Source organism: Phycodurus eques, chromosome 19 (genome assembly GCF_024500275.1).
Source record: "Phycodurus eques isolate BA_2022a chromosome 19, UOR_Pequ_1.1, whole genome shotgun sequence".
NCBI lineage: Eukaryota > Metazoa > Chordata > Actinopteri > Syngnathiformes > Syngnathidae > Phycodurus > Phycodurus eques.
In genome coordinates, this window is record NC_084543.1 from 1517203 (window position 1) to 1535248 (window position 18046).

Genomic DNA, 18046 nt, shown 5'->3' on the forward strand with positions numbered 1-18046 from the left:
ACAAATGGAAATGATGACAATAGTAACAATTTAACAAAGCTCATTGTAATGTCAAATAAATTGCTAACTCTGAAGTGGATTAGAAGCGATCTCGAGCGTTGTCCGATTAGCATTATGCTAACTTACATCCTACCACAGTTAGCAAAAAAAAGTCGTTTTATATATAAAAAAAAAAAAAAAATAATAAACATTTTATCATCATAGACTTGACTATTACACAAATGGCCTTTGAGCTGAATGTAATGATTCAAGACTTCAGCTCTTGTTTCTTCTTTCTGGAGCTTTCGTTTGGTCTGTCTTGAGATTCAGGACTTCTGTGCGTCCTTCCCCCCCCCCCCCCACCCCATTCTGAGGACCTGTAAACCCAGTTCTATGTGACATCGCCTTGAAAGCGTGTGTCATTTAAAAGTTGTTTGACATGGAGTGAATACAGCATTGACAGAATTTGAACAATCGGTGAGGCAACTGAGTTTATTTTATTTTATTTTTATTTTTTTTGCTACAACTGTAGCCGGTGTGTGTTTGTATATTCTAAGGGCAGAAATGTAGCAGCTTGCCAAGCTCGGTGCACTTTATATCCGATCAATGGCACTTGATGATTTCCCGCCGCTCCAAAATGTCTTTTCTATTAAATCAAATGGCCGCACCTACTTGTTATTAAAGCCAAGGTCTTCCGCGTTAAATGGGGTTTCACTCGGGGATTTACATACGCGGCAGTTCCTTGGTCACTTTGATTCATTAACGTCTCATCTGCCAGACGGCGGCAGACGTAGTGTCACTTGGGGTGCCGCGTGCGCGTTAAACAGCCCCGACGAGCCGATTGCGGTTACAAACGACATTGTCGACACGCCTCGTGCGTATGATATCCAATCGACTGCGACTATACCTCATCAGCACCTTTTAATGGTCGGAACACCCCGGAAGAACTCACCAGTTACGCATTATGGCAAAAGCAGCATGCTAGCGTCGTTAGTGTCTTCTCATTCGCCGACCAACACGGCGCCCTTCTCGATATCCTCACGTGGCTTGGATTCGTTGCAAAGACTTCTCAATGAGTGTGACTGTAGGACCAAAATAAAACACAGTTCAGTGTGAAAAAATACGTTTTCTTTTATTACCTAAAACATCTATCGTGTGTCTTCTTTTTAGAAATGTGCAACATCAATTGTTTTCATTCTTTTGAAGAAAGTCAAAACACCAAGAGCTTTTCTTAATTTATGAAAGTGCATTATCAACAGTTTGTCTTCTTTTTAGGGAAGTGCAAACTCAATAGCTTGTCTTCATATTTTAAAAGTGTAACACGAATAGCTTGTCTTTTTTTTTTTTTTTTCAACAGTTTGTTTTCAATTTTCTGAATGTACAAAATCAACGGTTTGCCTTATTTTTTTAGGAAACCACATTTTTTATTTGTCTTCTCATTGGGAAAGTGCAACATCAAGTGTTTGCCTTCTTTTTAGGAAAGTCAAAATCCAATAGTTTGTCTTCTTTTTAGTAAAGTGCAACATCAATAGCTTGTCTTCACTTTTTGTAAGTGCAACATCAACATTGTCTTCTTTTTAGGAAATGAACAATGCCGGCAGGCGCAACGGTGACAGTTTAAATAGTGAAAGTAAATGGCACAATATTCATTTTTATAACCAACGAGCACCGTGACTGCTATGCATCAAGGCGACACCGACACCAACACGGTCCACCTGGACCTATTTGTAAGGCCTCAGCGTCATCGTGAAAATGACGTCCGTCAAGCGTATTCAAAGGCAGAGTAGTTTGACTGTATTTGAGTTGTGTGCTACAGGTGGCCATTGAGTGTCCCTTCGTGTAGCTGGGTGAGTTTCAGTAACAGTAGCTGTGTGCGTGCGTGTGTATTAATCACCAGCCACGCGTGCTGCGAAGGGACGGCTGCAGGAAATAAAGACACGGCGGCGGTGTCAGGTGTGCGCCCTGATGTGACTCCCTCAGACAAGAGGCTCGCTATTGACAGGGTGAGAAGGGGCTGACGGCTGGCTGCTGGGGAGGCAGCCATCACTCCTCCTCCACTCAGTCACCTTGGCTCTGACGCAAAGTCATCAAAGTGCACGCCATTATTCCCGCCGCCTCACACCGGCGTTATTTCAACATCGAGAGAAGGGCTCAATGTCAGCCCCAAGGACACGCGTACACCCTACATTGTATTAACACACACGCATGCTACACGCTACCAAGTAGGGCTGTGCGATTAATCGAGTTTTTGGGTCAGGTTATTTTTTCTAAAATACAAACCAAAAAAAAGGAAACAAAAGGAACAAAAATAACCATAATAATACCCAAGTGGTTAACGTCGCCCTAAAGCGTTTTGCATGCAAAAGGGTCAAAGGCAAAATGAAAAGTAGCTTTTTTTTTTTTTTTTTTTTAAATAATTTCCAATCAAAATTCAGAAATTGAACGGTTCAGCATAGAACTTAAAATATGAAGGAGAAAAATAAAAATTAAAAAAAAGAACCGTAACCAAAACAACAACAATAAAAATGGTTATAACAATACCTTAGCGGTTAACTTTTTGGACGATTTCTGACCCAAATTCTTAAATTATATTTGATTCAGTGAAGAACTACAAATTTCCCCCAAACTTTCAAGGAGAAACAAAAATAACTTAATCAGAAATCAAACGAAATGTTAGCTATGAAGGTATTATTCAAAATTAAGGGGTTTCTGGACTTTATCGGCTCTAAACAATCTTGAAACGACATCTGCTGTTTACATGACAACAGTGTCTTTGGAGCCTAAAAAACATTTGACAACAAAATACGGTTAACGTTCCCCTTTTAAAGTAAAAATAGACATCTGCTAACATAGTCACAGTAAATGTACATAAATGTAGATAAATAACACTTCACACGTCCAAACTGGTGCGGTGGAGAAGAAGGCAAAAATCATCATTCGAGCCAGCTGCCATTTTCGCAGCCGCCCTGCCTTGGTCACATGACCCGGAAGGGTTTGTTTGCTAGCGGTGCCGTACGAGATCGCTAAAGCGTCTCTCACCTACGACAGAAGTACAGAAAGGACCGAGACGTCAAGTTTTCCGGCGAGATGGATTGGTGGCGCGTTATCGGTGATATAGGGTGGCTGCGACGCCACGACCCTTCGCGGGAGACGACTCCTCTTCCCGCTGGCCTCCAAAACGGAGGCTTATTTAAGAAACAATTAGGAGCATACACAAAGCAATTTGCAGCCAGTCCAAGAGCTGCGAGTGTGGCGGCGGCGAAGGGGCCTTTCAGTGCTGATTTATCACGCTGTCACCTTCACGAGGCAACGTAATTAATAGGAGCGCCCACTTCTAATTCCGCCCACTTCCACGCTCGGCGGAACGCTTTTGATTTATGGCGGCCCGGGACTTTGCATTCTATCAGTTCATTCGCTCGTTATTTATGCTGATGACCAATTTCGTCGGGTCGTCGTCGTTGTGCCGCTCGCGACTAATCAAAGAGAATTAGAGTGTACTGCATTATTTCGACGCCGCTCGTTTATCTTGGCGGCTGAAGGACGAAGGGGGGGGGGGGGGGGGGGGGAAGCGAGACTCGGATGACGTCAATTTAGTTTCACGACGTGTTTGCAGCCGCAACTCGGATCACGGTGCAACCTTGGCTTGCGAGTGCCCCAAATGACGGACGAGATTTTCCAGTTCGGTTCCTTTTTTTGCTTTCTCAATATTTCTGCCGCATTTTCCGTTTTTTCTTCCGTGATGACGGACGGTTACATTTTCTCGCTTCACCGCCATGAAATAGATACTTAAGAGATTTGATCAGTAATGACATTTTCTGCTTTTGTTTCCGTGACGATGGACAGTTAGGTTGGAGGTTACCAAGTTGTCTTGTTTTTACAGTTTATTTCTGTGATTATAGACCGTTAAAACATTTTGTGATCTTTAAAAACTTGCATTTTCTTGTTTTTCACTTTAATTTCTGCGAGGATGGACTGTAATGACATTTTCTCATCTCACGGCTGTGATATTGGACAGTTAAGTTTAACTTCAGTGACAGCTTTGTAGTTAAGACAGCTAAGACATTTCCTCGTTTTGTAGTTTTACATCTGTGACGACGATTGTGCCATCTTTTTTTTTTCCATTTTACTTCTGTGCTATAGAGTGGTTTGAGATTTTCTTTTTTCGTCTTACAGCTGTAACGAAGGGCACTTACAAAATGTTCTCGTCTTATTTCGGTGACGAACGTTGCAACGTTTTCTCACGATCTACAAGAAAAAACAAAAGTACACCACAAAAACGGATCACAAGGAGCAATCAAGCACGAGAAGTCCCGTTTCCAAGTTTCCGAAGCACAAGAGCCTATTTCACCCTCCATAAAGTACAACACTTCACAGCCTCCTGACCAAAGAGCAACAAACTCACAAACCCACAAAAGTCACGACAGACATAGCCGCAAGGTGCTACTTTCAAAATACGCACACATACACAAAAAAAGAAAAAAACCCTCCCAAAAAACCAGGAGGATACTCCTCGGCCGAACAAGTCAATCATGATCACCGCGGCGGTAATGCATCATAAACGACGCCGCAGATTAATACGACACATTATTAGAAAACGAGATCAATCGGATCACATTGTGGAGGGGGTTTGTTAGAAAAATTACACCCGTGAAGGTTCAATTGGGCATTACTGTTCAAACAAATGGAGACGGCAGCCAGGCTTGGCAGCGGAACGTTACTTAGCGTCCTTGCAGCTACAACAATGAGAAAATTAAGACCCACTAAACTTGGAGTCAAATAAAAGTAGCAAACAATACAGATGTTTCACTGCACATTTAGGGCTTCACATAAGTCATTTTCACGCTACAGCAAAGTTGCCAGACAGGGTTATTGCATTTAGAAACATTCACATTAACATATGACCTTCCTGAATGCAACGCAGCGCTTCTTTGTCTTCGTTTTGAAGCCTGTAGACACCTTATTTCCTCTCTTAGCATGTTGAATTTGTTAATAAGAGAGCAAGCTTTGCGTACGCGCCCGTTTTTTTTGCTTGATCACGACAACTAAAATAAACCATAATGTATATAACTAGACAAACTGTCAATAAATCACAGCGTTTATGTTTAAACAGGAAGAACTGCATTTGCTTTATGTTGTTACAGCCTTATTCCAAAATTGAATAAATTCATTTGTTACCACAAAGTTCTATACACAACACCCTATTAGGGTAACATGAAAGGAGTCTTTTGGAAATGTATGCAAATTAAATTAAAAATAAAAAAACTAAGAAATCCCATTTACAGAAGGATTGTACATTGGACCCTCGCCATTTGCGCAGGATTGGGGCCAAGCCCAAACACAAATAGCATAAAAACGCAAATAAGCCTGGTTTTACGTGGTTTGAGGTGACGGCTCGTGTTTCAGCAAATAACAGAGGATAGCCCCCCCCCCCAGAAAAAAAATAATAATAATCAGAGAATAGGTGAATTTACGAATACCAAACCACGAATATGGGGGCCTACTGCATATATTAGGGGTTGCACCGATTAGTCAACTTTACTACTCCGCATCGACACTGAAAGTTTGAAGTCCACTAATCGCCAATCACGTGTTTTTGATATCTCGTCTTCAAATCCGCCAATTTGTTGAGGTTTTTCGACTCGGTGCAGCGGAGAAATGTCCGGCCAACAAGGTGACACAGTCTTCATCCGAGTACGGAAATAAGATGGTTGGGAATGACAACAGCGGTTAGCCTAGCTAGCGTCGGCTATGCCGATTGCTGCTCGTCTTGAAATAGAAGGCCTACAGATAATAATACAAATATCTGTTTTCAAATGAAGGGGGTAAAACGTCGTCCGAGAAATAATTACTCAAGTAAAGTACAGCTACCTGAACGATCTACTTAAGTAGCGTAATAACACGTTTATACTTGATTACTTCCCACCAGCGCCGTTCAACGAGGCGTATCGTTTAACCGAGCTGTAATAAGATGCAAAGCTTACAAAGAGTCGTCGATACGCCCGTCGATAGCTGGACAGCGGCCATATATCAATCGATGGCGTTTTTCCAACGATGAATCCCAGGAAATGATAGCGCTCAAATAAACGCTGGAAAAGAGAAACACAATCCTCCTCTCGGGAGAGACACGACATGTGGAAATGTTCCCGCTTCTTGCCCTGCCGTCTGCCGGCTCGGCAATCTTAGGAGTTGCAGGACAACACAAGCACAGAAGGACTGTCGGAGAATTAAGAGGTATAGCACACATCCAAATACCCAAATATTAAACCTTACATACTGTTGGGGTCAAATTTGACCCATTTTGACATTCGGCGGCAATTAAAAAAAAATAAAATACTGTAAATGGCATTTTTCATCCTTAAACTTAATGAAAAAAATTTTTTTTTATAAATTTTCTCCAAGAATATACAATAAATGAAAGTATTTGAAAATGTCATTCTTTCGTACGGGTGCTAAAAAGGGTTTACGTGTCTACTAAAATGGATTTTAGATGACCAATGTGTTGAAACTCGAGGGAATCTTGAATCTGTGACACTTCATACTGTAAATGTTAAAGAGTGTTAAAAAGGAGCTTGAAACTGTCCCGACAACTGTCTGTGTTCCCACCACATTTGGGTTCTGCAGAAACACGCACCTGTTGGTTTTGAAGGGTCACTGGGGAATCTCATTTGATTTAGTTTTTTTCTTGTGTTACCTGTAAACTGTTGTGATTTTCTATCACAACATTTCTATCAATTGATCGATCGATCGATCGATAGATACAGTCATGGCTATGACAATAAAAAAAAGACACTTTTTTTCCCCGTTTGACATGAAATCAGACTAAACGTGCCCTGTTTTAGGTCAATTAAGATGACCAAAAATAGCTCCATTTGCTAAAGCCCAGAATAATGAGACGGAATTTCTAAAAATACAAATATAGAATAGACAATACAGTCATGACTAGTTGTTAGCCATGGCTGTAGCACGAAGGATAGATACTGATGACAGCACTTTGTTGTTTTTTTTTGTGTGCTTTTGACATAAATGTGACGGACAGATTTGTTGATTGATTGAAAAAAAATACCTCAGAGAGGTTTCGTTCCTCACGTTATGTCAAAAGTCAATTTGATTTATCGTTATCTTTTCCCCGAACAAAACGTCACCACGCTCGGCGGCTGACGGACAGCCGGCGGAGCCGACACGCGAGCGGCGGCGGCTGCGGCTGATGTTGCGTGGCCTCATCAGTCCCTACGTGATTTGATACAACGCCGCGAGATGTTCATTAATCACCGCAGCTCGCAGCGGCCCGCGGGAGCAGCGGCGCTTAATCCAATGACGGCGTCCTCACCCTCCCCCGCGCTGCTCTCGACAAATCAATCAGTTGCGCAAGAAACACTGGCAACCTGTCTTTTGCGGGGCGTCTGCTGACAGACACCCTTGATTAAAAGATCCAGCATGACAAACCTTTCCTCAGGCGGCTCAGGTCAAGGTGAGGCCTTGGACTGTTAGCTAGCTACTTAGTCCCTTCATTTGCTATCTAGCTAGTTAGTTTGTACTTTGTTGGTGGGTCTGTTTCGAAGTTCATTTGCTAGCTAGTTAGCAAGATTACTCAGCATACCGCAGTTCAATCAGCATTTAAATTAGTTAGCTAGCTAGCTGGTTAGTTACACGGTTCATTAGTAGTTTTTAAGATAACTTGCTCACTCTTTAGCAGAAATAAAGGACACACTATTCAATGACATAGTTGATCAGTTAGATAGTTATCAACTTAGTTCCTTAGTTTGCTATCTGGCTAGTTAGTTCGCTATGCGGCTAGCTAGTTAATTAGTCCTTTAGTCAGTTGTTTTTTTTTGCATTCATTAGTTAACTCACTGGCCAGTTAACAGCATTGAGCAGCATACACAGTTTTAATTGGCTTGATATCTAGCTAGTTTGTTAGCTAACCATTTCATTTATTCATTAGCGTGCCAGCTAGAAAGCTGGTTTGTAATGTAGATTGCTAATTAGTTAGTATTTACCTCGACATCAATTAGTCATTTAACTTGCTAGTTAATTATCAGGATCAAATGGCATACCCCATTTCAATTAGCTTTTTAATTTTTGTTTTATTGCTATCATCTCGTTAGTTGGTTTATACATTAGCTTGTAGCATAATGCGCTCCCTAGAAGGCGTACGCACAATTTTCAAAATAAAATTAACACTGTTTGCTATTTCATAGGCTCATTATCTAGCTAGCTTTGTTAGTTGATTTGTTTGCATGTTAACTTGCTAACTAGGGCTATGCAAACTATGCCCCACATTTGCAGCTCACCATCCATTTTTTTTTGCAGACCACGGCATATATCAAACACTTAAAAGGTGACGCCCCTGAAAACTACTATGACTACTACTACTACGCTTTCCTAGAAATGCAAACACAAGAAGCAGCTATTTACCACAAAACTGTCAAAGTGGTCCTAGCGTCCTTCGATTCTGCAGAAAGATTGTCGAGTAGGTGTGGCTTCACTGTACTGTGAACAGATGTCACCCAGAGGCGAGCGGCCGATACTGGCGCCGGCATCCCTGCTCCGACTCCTGGGGCCAAACGACATACCGCCACGGGGCTCGAGGAGGCGGGAGGCCTTTACGATACCGCCCCCGCACCGCCTACCTCCTTTTCCCTTCCCTGCAATTATCATCAAAGAACATCTGTTTGTTGTTCCCCTGTTGCAAGTGTCCTAGCCTCACCTTGACCCACGCTCCCTGTTATGAGTGAAAATAAACAGCGCCGAGCCAGGGAGGCTCGGCCTTTGTGTGAGGAGGGCGTTCTCAGGATATCCCCAGGCTAACGCGGGCCCACTTCCTTTGACAGGTACCACAGAAGAAGAACAGCGTGTGGTGAATGGCGTGTCAAGTACAGTCGATGCACTGCCGCCGAGGAAAAGTTCAATAGTTCCTGGCAGGCGACCTGATACGCGCCGTCGTCGTGGTGTTGTGCGATCTATATCTGCAAGGCGGAGACGTCAGTCAAGGGGCAAGGCCCGACATGTTCGCTCGCAGGTGCTCCTGCGTTCAGTCCAACTCAAGTCAAAAAGTGTCTGCATTTCTCATTTTCGTTGGTTGGTTGGTTAGTTAACTTGCTACTTAGATACAGTGCATCCGGAAAGTAATCACAGTGCTTCACTTTTTCCACATTTTCTTATGTTACAGACATATTCCAAAACGGAATAAATTGATTGAGGGAAAACAGCGCGATAAAAATTTTTTTTTTAATAAGTTCAAATGTGTTTTAATATGTTTAAAGCGTATGGGAGGAGCAAGACGAGCTAAAGAAATTGGAGCACATAGAGATTTGACGTGACGTACGTTAGCCGGCTACGCTACAAATAAATCAACAAGCAGCGATTAGTTAGTTACGACTGATGGCATTCGGTCACCGTTTAGCATTGGTTTATAGAAAAACAACATAAAGGTTACAGAATAGTTTGTTTTCTAGAAAAAGTATTTAATTGAAAACTACGAAAGCGCGTTAGCACGGTTATCCGAGGACAGTGCTAATAGACAGACGCTAACTCTGGGTGGGTTTGGAACGTACGCACCGTGGGAAACGCTACAGATTATTGATGGTTTCAAGGTGCAATGGCGAGTTTTTGGGATGGTACCACTTCATACCTGCAACTTTCCGTCCCAAAAACAAGGTACAAACACCGACCTGGGAGTCCACTACTGAGCCCTGTGGGATATATTAGCGTAGGCTGTATGTTGAGGGACATTCATGGCCTCTTCTTACCTATTTGCGACAGTGGCAGCGCCACACTTACGTCACTTCTCGCCCGTTAGGTGCCTCAATTAACAAAGACACGCGAGAGATGGCGCCTCCTCGAAACAGGGGGACGGCCAAAGTTCAGCATGACGAACGGCTTGTGCGCACGTACAGTACATGACGACGTCGCGTTGACGAAATGCGTTCGACTTATGAGCCGGGTTGTCATGCCCTCTGGCAACAATTATAAGAGCTAGGCATGCACTGTGTAAATATATCATTACAGAATTGGAGGACATTTTCTGATTTTGTTTCAAATAATAAACAAAATACTGAAAAATTTACTTTCAATGTCAACGTCAATTATTATTGAGACAAAATGTAACAGTAGCTGTATTAAACGTGACTGCTAATTATTATTTTAAATACTAAAGAAAACCGCTTGGCTTGTTTCTCTAGTTCCTCCCACTTGATGACCAATTTGCATTATCAAATATAACAGAAAATAATTTTTAAAGAAGGTTTTTTTGTAGGATTTTGTCTCATCATTGTCCAAACATTTTGTTTTACAACAGACATATTTAAAATAGTAGAAATTATGCTTTGAAGTAGTGTCTCTCAACATACACGCACACATTTTTACTGAAACCTTTTGAGCCATCGAGAAGAGAAAAAAAATAGTGAGCAACATGACTCAGCAGAAATGACATCATCAAGCTCTAACCATGGGTAAACTAAGGTAAGCCCTCTCCTCTAGTTTTCATATTCTTTCAGATGTAATGGTGAGCTCTAGCTCGCCGTCATCCATCCATCCAATTTAGTAAGAATTCATATGAAATGCAAGATAGGTATTCTGACAATTTGCTAGCAACTTCAGCATCACTGCTGTCAAAAAAATGCCACAGATATGCTAAGATTTACATTTTCTCCTGATTGGATGAGCGACCAGTCAAATCATCAATGACCTGTGAGGCCCGTGTTGGGTTACATCCCGTCGAGACAAGCCAGGACAACGGCATAGCGAGCGATCACAAATATCTGACACGTGGCCTTTGCACGCAATACTTAAACGGTGAAAAATGTCAAAACAAACTTCCCGTGATACTTTTTTGCCACGACAGTAAACCTTGGCTACCTAGTTAGTTTTCTATTTATTTCATTAGTTAGCTATCTATCTACTTAGCTATCCAGTTTGTGAGTTAATTTGCTATCTACTTTGTAACTTATCTATCCAGCTAGTTAGTTTGCTATCTATGGTACTTGGGTTGTCTGTTAGCTAGCTAGCTGGTTGGTTTGTAAGCAAGTGTCAAAACAAACATGACGTTCCTCCTCGTTTGTGACTTTCATCCTCCGGCAACTTCAATCACAGCCTCGGTCTCGCAGCGTTACCGGCGCCGTCGATCACCGGCGGGCTCGTACCCGGGCGGTGGGCGGGACCTTGAGAACGCCTCGCCCGCTTATCTTCATATCGGATGTGGCGGCTCGGCGGATTTCGACATTAAAAAAGCAAAGCGGGAGAAGGTTATGAGAGGGAGGTTTTCATCAGGCGTCGACGCCGGGATGTCGCCATCAATCTGGACGGGTTCCCTCCATCTTATTGTCACGTGCCCTTGAGCAAAGATTACCCGTGCCCTCCTGCCTTTCATTTGTCGTGACGTTGTTGCATCCAATCAATGAACACACAAAAATCTTCATTTAACCATATTCTTAATATTGTGATTGGAGCTTACGCAGTGCATCCGGAACACATTTACAGCAATTCACTTTTCATGTTGTTAAGTTACAGCCTTATACGAAAAAGGAATCAATATTTTTTCCGATTTTATTTATTTATTTGAAATCCCCCATGACTGTGTGATTTTTTTTTTTCTGGGGCAAATTTTTTTATAAAAAAAAGTGTTCATAAATATTTACAGCCATTGCCATTAAGCTCAAAATTTATTTCAGGTGGATCCTGTTTCCACTGATCATTTTTAAACATAGAATTACATTTTTTTATTTTTTTTTTAACTTGATTTTTAGACATGTTAATTAAAATAATTCATGTTCGAAATAATGTAACATTTAAGAACAATTAAGGTACCGTCATGCCCTGAAATAATGAAAAACTATGTATTCATATTTTGAAGATTTAAAGATTAGGAATTATAATATTTAGAGTTAAAACTAACAATTTAAATAAATAAATAAAACAAATACTATAGCAAATATTTTGGTTACTTTAGTATGCTTTAACATGCACCAAAAATGTAAAGGGAGCTCTTAGATGCTGTCTGATGACGACACTTTTTAATTCTATTTGAACTTTTAGTGTTGTGTCCGGCTCTTAAAAGTAGTAAGAAGCAATTTGAACATTCTGAGAGATAAAGTGATGGTGATTCATTGTACTGCATAACAATTGTCAGTGTCTCGACGCTTATCATTTTGCAACTCGTACAGGTGTGACTAATAAATATGATACAATAAAAGAAAAAAAGACTGTCTGAGGCACCTGCCTGATGGCCTTCAGCCATTTTGTGACACACACACACACACACACACACACACACACACACGCCTCCTGTACAACACTGTACGTGCTCAGTATTGTGAACAGCCGTATCCAATCTCCATGCTCACCAAACAATACATCACGTCTAATTGATTTCCTGTCAGTTGCCGGGAAAATAAAATACATTTTCATGTACGCCGCTTCGGTTTCCCGCGGCCACTTTCATTCGTCTAACTTTTTTAAATTATGCATGACGACCAGGAAGCGCCCCGAGGCGGAGCTAATGTGGGCCTGTCCTCATAATGACCACAGCGACAACTTAAACGTGGACAGTGGACCCTTGATTTTTTATACTTTTACCCCTCACGTGCTCTAAACTCTTTTAAACATCCCAAATTTGCGGGCGCTAAATTGCGTTTTCACTCTAACAGACGGTGCGCGTGGTCTACTGAGATCGTGATGCAGTTAGCAGCATTCGTAAAAGGGGCGGAGACCAATGCACTGCATATAAAAGAGGGTTTTTACATTTTATGTAGCACTGATGGTTTTTAACCAAGGAATTTATGGGAAAGCACCGCAAGCACAAAATGAAGTTTGAAGTGATACAATTGGAAGTGAAAGACATACAAGCATATTACAGAGTTACAGAAAAGACCTCAGAAAAGACCAGAAAAGTGCCCTGCGAGAGGCCGGCACCAATTGACACAGTGCGCTGAAATGACCCGGACGCAAGGAAATACAGAGCTGAAACATTGGCAATGGGCACGACTCCTTCTTGTGACTGGCTCCAAGTTAGCTGTTCGATCATCTAGATGCTCCAAAATTCCATTGCTGAATAGATAATATGTCACCAGATTTTTTGGTTTCTGGCATTTCAAACATGTTTAAACAAGCGTAACAGCTTTGCTGTCCCCTTTGCCTTTCATTTTGCCTCCTCGCTGCAAAAATCGCAACCACGGTTACGCACAGCGGTGGCGGTTTTCCACTGCCTTATATTGTAAGACGTAAAATCGGACACCTTCAAACTTCAAATCAATCAATTTGCTGAAACGCGACACCACAAAATGGACTTTTTGGAGAAAATGAAGGAGAGAAAAAAGTTTTCTCGCAGAATGCTATTAACCAAGGTGAAATCCGCCAATCAGAAAATCCTGCAGAAAGGAGGTTTCATGTTTCGGCCATTGATGTACTCCTCTCAGAACACAATCATTGCCCCTTTGCAGAATTCCTAAAAGGAAAAATCCACAAAGCGGTGGCCTTGTAAAACAAAAGTACACACGAGTAAAAATCTGCGCATTAAGGAATTACACACAAGAGTGCTCAGCTGCTTCCAATGTTGGGCGGATTAATGAGCGGTGGAGGGAATGAGCAAGCATTTCCCAAAGTCGAGCTAAGCTGCAGCCAAAGACAGAGAGGGGTCACCAGCAGGCCAGCCTCTTAAATCAGAGCCGTTGTCAGGCCGCCACTCGGGGGAGGAAACGCTCGGCAACAATGAGGATGGCCTATTTGTTGTGGGGCTTTTTTTTCCTCAGCTCTTTGTAGCAGCTGGCCTCGTGAAAGCAGCTGGACACAAGCTAGGGTCATGACGAACTGTTTGTTATTCCCAAACTGTAACTCATACTTGACATTAACGAGGTGACGTAGCCGACGTGATTACAGACTTACGGGTCGTCTCCCCCCCCCCCGCCAAAGAGTGATTTATACGCCAGCGGTTTCACATCTGCACGTCTGAAATGTTCCCTTCGCTAGGATAATAAACTGCATGCTGAAAGTTGAATGAATCCTTCTGGCGTATTTGCCTATTGGTAAATACGCTTTTGTGTGCTATGTGAAGGCATTAGTCCGTGTAAATTGCTTGTAGATACATTCATCACCGCTCATTTTTCGCTTACATTCTTTCATCGAGCGCACTTTCCGCGCAGGATCACGAGGATACGCTTCGACAAACAATCTGACATCCAAGGTTAAGAACACACAAGGATCATAAATCGCTCCAGTGTCAAGTTCAATTTCCAGCGCGGGGCTTTACTGAGCATTATCCATAACAGGATTTAAATTGTTATCAGGACGCACAACAATCCACTTTGCATCCTGCCCGCCGGTGATTCATAGCGGGGGAACAAGCGTCACAATTTCCTGCATCCAAGCTGAAGAGGCGGCGGCGGCACGGGCGCACTTCATGTACTTGGATGATTGTTTGAATAAATTGCTTCCATCCGGGCTGCCGTTCACACTGGCACTATCAGTTAGGAGTGTCTTTTTGTGGGCAGCTCCTTCCTGCCTCCCACAGACAGGAGGCTGACACGCATGCCTCAGTTGCGCTTCCTACCATCTCCCATCTTTTAGGAGTTCAAATCAACAGCAGCGTCCTTTTTATCACAATTTTCAGCTGCAGACCATTTTAATCATGACGTCACACATACCTCCGGGTAGCTAAAGCTCAAGTGTTCTCATAATAAACAAACGCTTGGGTGTCATGACCAATGCAGATATAAACAGCTTGATTGACGATTTTAGCCTTCTTCTCTTGTGACGATAGAACAGCCAAAGCTAGCGAGGCGAAATGGACTGTAAGAAGCCTTTGTCAAGGCTTGTTGGCTGGACATTTCACTGCTCCACAGAGCGTTATACTCTGGCGACGGCGCCAGACGGGTGAATCGAAAGCCGTCTGTAGATTGGCCGATTGGAAGACAAGATGGAAAAAACTTGATTAGAAACGGGTCGACTTCAAGCATTACACGTCGATGCAGTCGTAAATTTTATTTACGCCTATTGTCGACAAACGTTATGAGATCTATTTCTGTGGCTGACACCGTGAGCGGGCCGACACACCCGGAGGTGGGAACGTAAACTGCATCGTGCTTTTCCAAACGTTAGTTTGGCAATTTGTATCACTTGGTGCAAACCGATTTTCGAGCTAAATCTACAGTCAAATTTTGTGTCTTTGTGTCGAACGTCACCATTACGCATTCTCGATCATTAAAAGCCGATCCTTCATCCCGGCACTGTTGTCTTGATGCAAATGCAAGTCGATACGTCGCAGAGTGTGAGTGATGGAGTCCCACTTCACTTCTACACTGGAGCCCATCGACTTCTTGTAGGCTTTTTGCAGAGAATTTGAAAACAATCAGTGTGCGGCACAGCACAATGCAGGGGGCATTAATCACAAGAGGGGGCCACTTTATTCCGCCGCACAATGAAAGGCGGATTGTTGCAACAGCTGCAAAGCGTTCCGGCGGGGCTTATGATTTATGTGCCCACGCGGCAATAACGATGAGACGGCGTCATTACCATATCGACAGGCTTCCAGATAGATTATCCTCATTGATTGCTTCGCGGTTTGTTGAGAAGCATATGGGCGAGAGAAATGTTCTCCCTGCTCCTGCAAGATACATACACAGGAGAGGCTTTGCAAAGACTCCATTTTGATTGGAGCTGTCACATGGATAACAGACGGGCGCTCGGGCTAGGAATTACACGGTAACTCGCAATACGATAATCACTGACAATAGGATATATTAGTTGCGGTCCGTAATACTGCTTAGTCTTCAGTTTGCATCCGAGTTCCGTTCGTACGATGACGAATATGTGCCCAAGTCAGAAAGCCACATAATGCATCACAAGGCCATAATTCCAGTAAATACAGTATTTGTATGAACAAACACTAGTAGGCCTCAAAACTGTACTTCAGTTGGCCTGAGAATAACAACGACAGAGGAACAATGCAGTTTAGAAAAGGTCTTCAGAGCTCATGAACATTAGTTAGCGGATCACCGTGTTTAGGCTTTCCAAGCGGCAGAGACTCCAAAGTTCAGGTCAAGCGCGACAGTAGCTGTGCAAAGAGTCACGGCCAGGAGAGAGTTCAGATGTTGGAAATCTTCATGGCGCAGTGCTCATGATTCATGGCGACCCGTGGTCCCTTTGCCCATACATCATATGACGCTTCTTCCCGCCCCCTCTCCCACCACTCGGGCTTCCCATCCTACAGCCTCGCCAAGGTCAGCTGAAGGAAATTATTCTGCTACATCACAAGATTTACGAGCGATTCCTTTGCTTGGCCCGTGTGTTGACAGAATACTTTGACTGCCCCTCCGAAGAACTGCCACGGTCCCCGGAGCGTTTATGGAGCTCGGGGGTGGGAGTGGGGTCCATTTATTGAGTGTCAAAGATAGTCAGAGCACGGTAGCTTAGCTCCAATGACAGGACCTAATTTTGAACCAAACATGAGCGGTATCTAGGTGACATCATACAAGGGGGACGCATTTCGGTCTCTGAAGCTATGAGGAAAAATCAAAAAGGCAGTTCGATTTGCTTGGCATGTCCCTCGGCCAATGATGATTATTCAGTGAAGAAAAATTCAGCCAATAACACTACAGTTGGACAGCGGGAAGGCGGGACTTAAGCACGATGCAGCCAAACGTGACTGCATTGCGCAGGTTCCGCAACGAGTTCGCATGAGCTGCTGACGACCCGCATCTAGTTTTGCCGTGATCCCAAATTTGAATCTCAGGTGAAGAGCGTTGCAACATTGCAGATGTTAATGGCCAATCAAAATGCCATGTTCTCATCTCATCACATTATCTTGCACAACAAAAAATAGTTTTCCGGGTGATCCAGTGGTTAGGGACCGAGCCCTGCCATGAATAGATAATCTCTTCCAATGATTGCCACATAAGCGCTAAAGAAAATGGATGGAAGGATAAAATACCTGCTAATGCTGGACTTAAGTTCTTGGAGACTTTTCTTACTGTTGTCAGTCACCCTTTCAGGAAAAGTGTCGCAAATATCCTCAAAAGACACATGCAGTGTTAATCCTCTGATCTGGCTGAGTGAGGTCTAGCAAGATGTGCTGAGAATTCTGGTTGTGGTAGTCGAGCATTCTCAAGCAGTCGACTAGGTACTGTAAGCTAGTAACTATTTCAGGTACTTTAAGGCCCGAAGAGAACAAGCAGACCCCAGAAATCAACTGACGGACTATCGGGGTGAGTTGGAGAATTCTTATAAAGAACAACAATAGGCACCAGGGTACTTCCGGACGACAGAACGTGAGCGTGTACCAGTGACCTGAACGAAAAACTTCACACATTTAAAAAATGTCGGCGGTAAAGAAAAAGGCTAAAATCATCATTCAAACCATTTCCGCTGTTTTCTCAATCGCTCTGCCTTGGGCAAACGACATAAAAGAGTCTGTTTGTTTAGTAGTGGGGCAATTGAAGATCGCTTGAGCTCTTGCAACCCAGAAACACATCTGACATAATACGTAAAAGGTTTAAAGGGTTGAGCTGGAGAGTTCTTATTACCACTGAAGTTCAGTACACGAGTACTGCATTAAATGTCAGGGTAGCTATGGCACAAGGTGGACAGCGTGACATGACACCCCCGGAACTCCGACTAGAACTCTTCGCATTCATCGCAGTCGCGGCGATAGGAGCAATTTAAAGCCACGGTCGTCATCTCAGAGTGCGGGGCAGAGGCGGTCACCCCGGTGGTCGCCGCCGAGGGTTTCCACATGCCGCTCGCTACCCTCCTCATTAAGCTCTCTAACAGAAAGCACCAGTGATCCCCACTTCCAATTTGTCTGCCCGCTGAGGATCCCCTTTTCGCTCAGTAGCAGGTTGCAAATAAAAGTTTGGACGACTTACGATCATCTGGAGGTGCCTTGAGGCCTCCCCACGCAGCGTCCTAGCGCTTCCGTTTTCATGTTTTACGTTACATTGGCGATCGATTTCATCCTCATTCTTTCCCTCAGAAGACCAGGGAATCGAATGATGCAACACTTGCGGGGGTTAGTTTGCTATCTAGCTAGGTAGTATGTTTACTACCTGCTCGAGTTCATTAGTAAGCTATCTAATTA

General features: G+C 43.2%; 1 long non-coding RNA gene across 1 annotated transcript in view; it reads right to left on the reverse strand.

Moving 5' to 3' along the window:
• Positions 1-876: 876 nt before the first annotated feature.
• LOC133417564 (uncharacterized) overlaps positions 877-18046 on the reverse strand; it is a 92801-nt gene continuing 75631 nt past the window's right edge. The window contains exon 3 of the long non-coding RNA XR_009770369.1: positions 877-1061. This is a non-coding gene — a long non-coding RNA (uncharacterized LOC133417564). The remainder of the gene's footprint in view (positions 1062-18046) is intronic.